The sequence below is a fragment of the Triticum dicoccoides genome, chromosome 3B (assembly GCF_002162155.2).
Source record: "Triticum dicoccoides isolate Atlit2015 ecotype Zavitan chromosome 3B, WEW_v2.0, whole genome shotgun sequence".
Lineage (NCBI taxonomy): Eukaryota > Viridiplantae > Streptophyta > Magnoliopsida > Poales > Poaceae > Triticum > Triticum dicoccoides.
In genome coordinates this window covers 10,324,969-10,335,886 of record NC_041385.1, presented here as the reverse complement: position 1 = coordinate 10,335,886, position 10,918 = coordinate 10,324,969, and positions in this window count along the sequence as shown.

Here is a 10,918-nt window from a genome sequence, read left to right as displayed (position 1 = left end):
GGCTTACATTTTCTTTACATGCATGCTAAGGAACATGGTTTCGGCGTTAGAAAGGACTCGCTGGAATTTTCAAAAGGTCCTGAGGGAGCTATGCGCTTGAGGAAGTATGTGTGTTCGAGAGCTGGGAAGCGACAGGCAAAATTTTGTACAATGGAAGGCAGGACACGCAGGCTCAGAGCGGAGACTCGATGCTTCTACGACGCGCATATAACTTTTAAGCTTGATAAAGAGCGTGACGTTTGGTATGTCAGTAGTTTCAGTGATGATCACAGGCACATTCTAGCTGGACCTGATGAAGTCCCGTTTCTCCGGTCTCATAGTCAGATAAATTTTTTTCAAAAAGCTGAGATCTTAACTATGGCAGGTGCTGAAATAAGGAAACATATGATTTACGATAATTTTGTCATTAGGTATGGGTCATATGCAAAGGATGGTTTTGGGAGGAAGAAGCTTTATAACATGTGTTATAGAGAGAAAATGAAGTTGCTTGCACAAGGTGATGCAGACACTGCCATTGGGATCATGATGACCATAAAAGACTGGGATCCAGATTTCTTCCTCGAGCACACCGTCGATGATGAAGGAAGGCTGAAAAACCTATTGTAGTGTGATTCTTAATCACGGCGAGACTATGTTGACTACGGTGATGTGACCGTCTTCGACATCACATACAGGATGAATATGTGCGGCATGCCATTTATACCTTTCGTCGGTCTGAACAACCACCGTTGCACTACGGTATTCGGTTGTGCTATTGTGTCTGACGAGATGGAAAATACATATGTCTGGCTGCTTCAGACGTTTTTGAGGGCTCATTGTCAGAAGAGGCCCAGGTTAGTAATTACTGATGGAGATGCAGCTATGATTAAGGCTGATACGTCTCCAACGTATCTATAATTTTTGATTGTTCCATGCTATTATATTACCCCTTTTGGATGTTTATGGGCTTTATTTTACACATTTATATCAGTTTTGGGACTAACCTACTAACCGGAGGCCCAGCCCGTATTGTTGTTTTTTTGCTTATTTTAGTATTTCGAAGAAAAGGAATATCAAACGGAGTCCAAACGGAATGAAACCTTCGGGAGCGTGATTTTTGGAACGAACGTGATCCAGAGGACTTGGAGTGCAAGTCAAGAAGCAGCCGAGGCTCCCGTGAGATAGGAGGGCGCGCCCCCCCCTGTAGGGCGCGCCCCCTCGGGCGTCCACCGACGTACTTCTTCCTCCTATATAAGCCTACGTACCCCAAAAACATCCAGGGGCAGGACGAAACACAATTTCCACCACCGTAACCTTCTGTATCTGCGAGATCCCATCTTGGAGCCTTCGCCGACACTCTGTCGGAGGGGGAATCGACCACGGAGGGCTTCTTCATCAACATCCTTGCCTCTCCGATGAGTTGTGAGTTGTTTACCACAGACCTATGGGTCCATAGTTATTAGCTAGATGGATTCTTCTCTCTTTTTGGATCTCAATACAATGTTCTCCCCCTCTCTTGTGGAGATCTATTCAATGTAATCTCTTTTTGCGGTGTGTTTGTCGAGATCCGATGAATTGTGGGTTTATGGTCAGATTTATCTATGAATAATAATTCAATCTTCTCTGAATTCTTTTATGTATGATTGAGTTATCTTTGCAAGTTTCTTCGAATTATCAGTTTGGTTTGGCCTACTAGATTGGTCTTTCTTGCCATGGGAGAAGTGCTTAGCTTTGGGTTCAATCTTGCGGTGTCCTTACCCAGTGACAGAAAGGGTTGCAAGGAACCTATTGTATTGTTGCCGTCGAGGATAACAAGACGGGGTTTATATCATATTGCTTGAGTTTATCCCTCTACATCATGTCATCTTGCTTAATGCGTTACTCTGTTCTTTTGAACTTAATACTCTAGATGCATGATGGATAGCGGTTGATGTGTGGAGTAATAGTAGTAGATGCAGGCAGGAGTCGGTCTACTTGTTATGGACGTGATGCCTATATACATGATCATGCCTAGATAACGTCATAATTATTCGCTTTTTTATCAATTCCTCGACAGTAATTTGTTCACCCACCGTAATACTTATGCTCTTGAGAGAAGCCTCTAGTGAAACATATGGCCCTCGGGTCTATCTCTTATCATATTTGCTTTCAATTTACTTTTATTTGCATCTTTATTTTCTGCATCTATATTATAAAATACCAAAAATATATTTATCTTATCATACTATCTCTATCAGATCTCACTTTTGCAAGTGGCCGTGAAGGGATTGACAACCCCTTTGTCGCGTTGGTTGCGAGTTCTTTATTTGTTTGTGTAGGTTCGTGGGACTTGTTGAGGAGCCTCCTACTGGATTGATACCTTGGTTCTCAAAACTGAGGGAAATACTTACGCAAGTATTGCTGCATCACCCTCTCCTCTTCGAGGAAAACCAACGCAAGCTCAAGACGTAGCAAAGGCCATCAAAAAGGTACTTTAGGACGTTTGTCATCGTCTTTGCTCGTGGCATATTGAGAAGAACATGGAGAAACACATTCACCATAAGTCTCTAAAGGAGTTCAGGTCTCTACTTTATTATGCCACTTCAAGAAAAAGTATTTGAGGAGAGATGGGCAGCGTTTACCACAAATGGCAGTCGGAGAAAACAAAGACATGGTTACATAGGATGTACAAGAAGAAAAGGATTTCGGCTGCATCATATCTGTCTGCTGGGTTTTTCCTAGGTATGTGAAGTAACCAGTGAAGTGAGGATCTGAATTCATGCCTTCACATGCATCTAGACACCGGTATGACTATTGTTGACATGATTGTGCACTGTGAGAACTGCATAGTTCGTCTTCGTGAGAGCGAGGCACATGACAATTGAAAAAACACAGGCAGCCCCAGTACCAGCCCTAGACGAGTGTAAAGACATTGAGAAATCAGCTGCCCATGAGTTCACTGCGGCAAACTTTAATATCTTATAGGAAGATATGAAGAAGGCACGGAAGCATGAGGTCCTTGAGAGACTGAGAGGAGCAGACACTCACAGATTCATACTGACATGGAAGGAAAATAGGGATATCAGATTCACTATGGACTAAACCCTAGGTAACTCCGAACAAACCATGAAGTGCAGTTGCATAAGTATGGATCACAAAGGACTTCCTTGCAAACATATTCTTCATGTTTTGATTCAGCTACGCTCACGTGAGATACCTAGGTGTTTAGTATTGCCGAGGTTGAGCAAAATTGCAAGGGGTGGACTTCCCGTGAAGCGCACTAGCAACCTGTTTGTGCGGGGATGGGCAGGAACAGGGGAGAGAGCTAGGTACAACGAGTTGACTATCTTATCTGCCGAAGCATCTCATAAAGCATTACGTAAACCATTTTTGTTCGACAAGTTGAAGGCGGCTCCAAGGGACATAATAGATAATGATTACACTGAGGAGGATGAGCCTAGTGCAGAGCAAAAGTTTGTGAATGACGATGCATTTGAGCCTAATCGAGATCATGTTCTGGTTCGTGATCCCGCAAAAAATAACACCAAAGGTACACCAAAATAGAATGTTAAAGGCCGCAGTAAGGATGGTCCTCATGTCACTAAAAATGGGCGACCTAAAGCTTTTGATGAGAAAAGCAATCGTCAATGTGGCCAGTGCGGTCTTCCGAGTCAGTCATTATAAGTCCACATGCCCTCAAAATCCTAAGTTCGATTTTCGTATGTTCATGTTAATCTTGTTGTTCTCTAAATTTATTTGTTTTTTTGTGAATTAACACATATCTTACTGTTTTTGTATGGAGGAACTTTGCTTGATTTCCGGAGTATGGAAGATTACTTAGCCCTTCGATTAAAGACAAATTCTTGATGGATTGCTTCTATCTACGAGATCATTTTTAATTTCTAAATGTTAAATTATGTTATACGAGACTTATTTTACTTTGTTGATGTTAGACTATGTGCTATGATATCCACATAACTATTGTTGATGCCAGATTATGTTATGCAACAAGTATTTTTACTCTGTTTATTTGGATGGGTTGATCATGCACTGTAGACCCTCACTGTATAATGTTGTTGTTCTGCAATGTCGCCGTCGCTTATTCCGCAGTCGTTTTTAGTTTTCTTTTATAAAAAAAGCCCAACCAGTGCGCCGGCCAGTCTGACATTACACAGACCGCACTGACGGCACGGTCCCATAGGGCAGCGTCAGACGGTGGTAGCAAGCAAGTAAACCAGAGGAGTCTGACTTTCCCCGTGGCGCCGGCTATTTAAGCCGGTCGTCGCACCCTCCGTCGGGCGAGGTAGTTGGGCCGTCGTGTGTCTTTAATTGGAAGCTCTATTGGCCCGGCCCACGCGGTCACGTGCGTCGGTCTCGACACGGCGGTGGCGATAGCATTTTTAGTCCCACCTCGCTTGCCGAATGGCGCGCCGACCAGCTTATATAGAGTACGTCGGCACTGGTCTTGAACTCCTTTGATAACCCGAAAGTTACTGGACCGTCTTGTCTGCCGTGTTGTCTGCCCTGTTGGCCCGTTTGCAAACGTGCAAAGTATATTCACCGGGCGGGCACTTTTTTTTTGCCGACGTGCAAAGTATATTCATCGGGCAAGCATTTTTTTAACAACATATAACTACAGAAAACATGGACTATTTTATTCCAACAAGTAGACAACATCAGAAGTATGCATATGAGTAATTGAACTTTATAGACGACGGCGCAAAGACAAAATAATAATCCAAATGTTATTATCAATTTTTATATTCAAACAAGTAGTGCCTTCTTCATCAAAAAATATCCGAGTCAAAATAAACGCAAACATCACTTGAGCCTACAAATTTTTCTGTTACGTAAAATTTGCCGCATTTATGTCTTCTTTGCAAGCCGGGTAACTTTGTCTTTCACATTGTTCAGCGTATTTCTCTCTGAAAAAATAAGCTGCGCAATCATTAGGTCCCTCGATTTATCAATTGACCCCTGTTACAAATTTATATTAGTCCAATGTGAATTGTATTACATAATGAATTAAATTAAATATGCACATTTCAAATAGAACCACACCTGCAAAAAATTGGCTTGTCCATTTGTTGACATCCCAGTATTGAAAGCAACAAAGGACAAATATTCCACATGAGTTGCTGGTTCATGCATAGAATGATTCATAAGTTTGCATTTCAGGTAAGATATTAAAATAATGTGAAAGTATATACACACCCATCTTCCTGTTGTGGCATTTTATACGTTTTAATAGGCCATGTAGACACATCCGGATAATTCACAGCACCACTCGCATTCGCATGACGTATGGGTTCTCCAAGTTGTTTTCTGTATTCATGATAATGATAGCACGCAAAGGATTTATGTTAGTTCAATTACGAAATGATAGTTTCAATATGCCCATGTAAATTTATACCGTACCAGCACCTCAACTTTTTCTTTAACTTCACTATCAAGTTCGCGTCCCATCAAAGAATCAAGAACCTAAAACTCTTCCTTCGGGCGATGCATGACGACTGAAACCCAGTGGGTATTTCCGCTATTAAGAGGAATATAAGTCTGTATCACAATGTATATACGATGTAATCAACACATACTGTTTTATTATTTATATCCCATATATGCATACATTAAGCCAATTGAACTTACCTTATCTTTTTAAAAATACTCATCGACACATCTATTCACGGGTCCATTCTTCTTCACCACTACTTCATTCTCACTTTTTCCTGGCTCGGTGTCTGGTCTAAATTGAAGTAACCAATTTACCAGCCAGGTCGCCATTATATGATGATCGCCACCAACTACTCCCGAGAGATACAAGGAATAAGTATTAATAACCTGCAAATAATGTAAAGGATGTATAACAGCTGCAATATGCAGTGAACAGTAACATAAAACACAACAATAACTTACATCATCGGGTAGCCATTGATGGTTAAGAATCTTGCAAGCCCTCTCTGCACTAAGACCTTCATGCATGCCATTTGAATATTTCCTTCTTTCTATGTTTTTGTGAGCTCATAAGCACGGACAAAGTTAACCGACGCTTTCACCACATCGTATTCATCACTTGAATTTTGAAAGACTTCTTTTTGAATAGTTCGGCAGCACATAACTCTAACATGTTACCAAATCAATGATACATAGTAAGTTCAACGCAAAAACAATTTGAAAACAAGCTGAAAATTTATAAAACTCACTTGCTTTTGCAGAATGTTTTGCATGCTTCGTCGGTTTAGTAACCACATAAAGAGATTTCACAAGGTTTGATACCTTACGCTTCCATTTCCCAACATCCTGCTCCGGTACCTCATCTTCTCCAGTAGAATCAACTGATCCACGTGATGCGATTTCATCTGTTCCTAAAGATGTAATGGATTTCTCATCTGATACCTCAGGAACTTCAATAGGATCTTCTTTATCACCCTTGAAACTATCCCAATATTCAGGTGTGCAATAATATGGTCTCTTTTATTTAGAATCATTAAGATCATCTTCATCATCCTCTTGCACATTCTTTTTTGCTGGTGTTTTCAAAATTCGTCCATATCCGGATGATATACTCATTCTTTACGAGGGTCTCCACCATAGTTTCTAGATTCACTATTATCACCATACTCATTCTCTTCTTGTTTTTCAATATCACCGGCTTTGTAGAAGACATCGCTTTTGTTCAATTTCTCTATCACCCTTTGTGATTACAAATAAGTTTTAGTTAGTTATGGTGGCACATCAAAAAACAAAATGAACGGCAAAAAAATGAAACTTGTACCTGTGCTACTAGCTCTGGCATATGAATCATATCCTTACGAATATGATTCAACTCAGTCATAATCCGATCCATAATAGGGTTCTGGCTAGCGGAAGCCTCAGATGTACTAACACCTTTCCTCCTTCCCGTAATGTTGGACTTTTTCATACTGCTTTTCTTGTTTTCTCAGCTTGTTCCACTCTAATTTTGTTTAATCAATAACCTTCTGTTATGGTATCATCGATCTACAACATTAAGAATCATACATTCAAACTGTAATTAATAATTAATTGCAGGAATTAAATGGAAAAAATAGATTGCACCTATTACCATCCCAACACCACGACCATATTGAAAGTCATACTTGTCTCTTTTCTCCGCTGCATCTTCTTTCCAGTTCCTCATCAAGGGGCTCAACAGCGCTAACGGATCATACTGCTGACCGGTGCTTGGCTGCACCTTCTCCCAAAATAGATACTGCAAAACAAAAAGTTAATCACTTAGCATGTGTCACACTATTATTACATAATACAAATGTTCAATTTAATAAATATATCATACCTGCAGAAGTGCTAGGTTGCCACGTGGCCATTCCCTAACACGGCCGGGCTGCAAGACCATACAAATATTGGACAAACAAAACCTCAAAGTGAACGCGTTCCAGTTGAACTTTTTTATCGCCCTGACATCTTGCACTAGCGCATAATAATTTTTCGGAATGTACTCATCAAGACACTGGTGCAATTATAGTCCCTAACAGGACGAGAAACGCCATCCAAACAAATTCATTGTCCGTGTTTTTATTCCTTACAATCTTGTCAATGAGGTCATCAATCATGATTTTCCCATTCTTTCTGCTAACAAAATTAACTAGAACTTTTTTCATTGCTTTCCCTTGGTCCAACTCAAAAAACTAGAAACATCAACTCCTTCATTCTTCCAACCAAATATAGCATGCACATGATCAGGCCTGAGTGAAATAAACCCTTTCTTTCCAGCTGTCTCTTGGACCATGATTTTTTTACTACTAGAATTCTAACATTGAACCATAAACTGAAGCAAAATGTCACACATCTTAACCGAAGGTATTCATAACATACCCTCCATCTCCGTTTCATAAAATGAAAAGCGCTGACTTGGTGTTACCTTATTAACAAGACTAACCCACTTTTCTACGGAACATGCAATCGCACCATTGATGTCCATACTGCATATAATGTTATCTATGTCCTGTTGCATGCAACTGAGATGTTATATTATGAAGAGTAGACATATATTGAACAAGTTTTGTACAAAATACCAAATTCGACGGCGACGCCGGCGGCAGCTGGGAAACAACAGGGCGGTGAAGGGGGCCGGTGACGGCGGGCGTTGCCTGCGGGCGTTACCGTCAAGCGGGGAACGAGCGGTGTGGGCGGCGGTGGCGGCCGACGCCGATTCAGGGCGGACGTCGAGAGTAGGGTTCAGATCGGGTGCGTCATCGACACCTGTGGCCAAAAAGCGCATGCACGACGTGATTGGGCACCGACGTCCGAGGTTATCGGGAATATTCCCTCAGATAGCGACGGTTCGTGGAGATTTTTTTTGGCATCGGGCCCGCGGTGATCAGTTTGCAATCATTCCACGCGGCGGGATCTAACCGTCGGTCGCGCTTTACTCCCGCACCACTACACTTTGATGGTGTTGACTAGGTTATATACTTTTGTAATCCAATTTAAATAAGCGTCCGTTTTCAATATAATTTTATCTATCCGCCAAAGGAGCTCATTTTTTTCCACATCCCAAAATGACCATGCGCAACACGCACGACAAATTTTGTCGTGTTTTGAGGCTGTATGGATTTTCTATGATTTTACGGGCCAAAAACCCCTAAAATACTGCCCGGACGTGATGCAATGTGCGTTCATTGTCGGATTTCGGGTACCGGGGTGGGGCCCCACACGCCCTGCCAAAAGTTGGGTAGATTCCGTGAAGCGCTTTGGTACTTAATGTGGAAGGCGGTGGGTTCGGTATGGAGGAAATGCACCCTCGGTCGTGCGTCTCTCCTTCGCATCCACAAAACGAGGTCATTTTTTTCGACGTGCTACAATGACAATGTGCAGCACGCACAACAAATTTTGTTACATTTCGAGGCTGTATGGATTTTCTATGATTTTCCGAGCCGAAAACCCCTCAAATACTGCCCGGACGTGACACAATGTGCGTTCGTTGTCAAATTTCGTTCAATTTTGGCGTGGGACCCGGGGAGGGATCCCACACACACTGCCAAAAGTTGGATAGATTCCGTGAAAGTGCTTGAGGACTTCATGTGGAAGGCGGTGGTTTCAGTATGGAGGGAATGGACCCTCGGTCGTGCGTCTCTCCTTCGCATCTGCCAAAGGAGCTCCTTTTTTCCACATGCTACAATGATCATGCACAACACGCATGACAAATTTTGTCGCGTTTCGAGGATGTATGGATTTTCTATGATTTTCCAGGCCGAAAACCCCTAAAATACTGCCGGACGTGACGCAATGTGCGTTCGTTGTCAGATTTCATTCATTTTTGGTGTGGGGTCCCGGGGTGGGGCCCCACATGCCCTACCAAAAGTTGGGTAGATTCCATGAATGCGCTCGGGTACTTCATGTGGAAGGCGGTGGTTGAGTATGGAGGGAATGGACCCTCGGTCGTGCTTATCTCTTTTGCATCCGCCAAATGAGCTCATTTTTATTCCACGTGCTACAATGACCATGTGCAGCATGCACGACAAATTTTGTCGCATTTCGAGGCTGTATGGATTTTCTATGATTTTCCGGGCCGAAAATCCACTAAAATACTACCCCGACGAGACGCAACGTGCGTTAGTTTTCGGTTTCGTTCATTTTTGGCATGGGGTACAGTGGTGGGACCCCACACGCGCTGCCAAAAGTTGGGTATATTCCATGAAAGCGCTCGGGGACTTCATGTGGAAGGCGGTTGTTTCGGTATGGAGGGAATGGACCCTCAGTCATGCATCTCTCCTTTGCATCCATCAAAGGAGTTTATTTTTTTCACATGCTACAACGACCATGCGCAGCATGCACAACAAATTTTGTCGCGTTTCGAGGCTGTATGGATTTTCTATAATTTACCAGGCCGAAAACCCCTAAAATACTGCCCGAACATGATGCAACGTGCGTTCGTTGTCCATTTTCGTTCATTTTGGCATGGGGTACCAGGGTGTGGCCCCTCACACCCTGCCAAAAGTTGGGTAGATTCCGTGAACGCGCTCGGGTACTTTATGTGGAAGGCAGTGGTTTCGGTATGGAGGGGATGGACCCCCGGTCGTGCGTCTCTCCTTCGCATCCACCAAACGGGCTCATTTTTTCCACGTGCTACAATGACCATGCGCAACACACATGACAAATTTTGTCGCGTTTCGAGGATGTATGGATTTTCTATGATTTTCCGGGCCGAAAACCCCTAAATACTATCTGGACGTGACGCAACGTGCGTTCGTTGTCGGATTTCGTTCATTTTTGGTGTGAGGTACTGGCGTGGGGCCCCACATGCCCTGCCAAAAGTTGGGTAGATTCCTTGAAAGCACTCGGGTACTTCATGTGGAAGGCGGTGGTTTCGGTATGGAGGGAATGGACACTCGGTCGTGCGTCTCTCATTCGCATCCATCAAAGGAACTCATTTTTTCCACGCGCTACAATGACCATGCACAGCACGCACGACAAATTTTTCCGTGTTTCGAGGCTGTATGGATTTTCTATGATTTTCCGGGCCGAAAACCCCTAAAATACTGCGCGGACGTGACGCAGCGTGCATTCGTTGTCGGATTTCGTTCATTTTTGGCGTAGGGTACCGGGGTGGGGCCCCACACGCCCTGCCAAAAGTTGAGTAGATTCCGTGAAAGTGCTCAGTGTTGGGGATCGTTGCAGAAATTAAAAAATTTCTACGCGTCACCAAGATCAATCTATGGAGTAACTAGCAACAAAGAGAGAGCGGAGTGCATCTTCGTACCCTTGAAGATCGCGAGACGGAAGCGTTACAAGAATGCGGATGAAGGAGTCGTACTCGAAGCGATTTAGATCGCGGTGGATTCCGATCTTAGCGCCGAACAACGGCACCTCCGTGTTCAACACACGTGCAGCCCAGTGACATCTCCCACGCCTTGATCCAGCAAGGAGGAGGGAGAGGTTGAGGAAGAAGGATCCAACATCAGCACGCCGGCGTGGTGGTGAT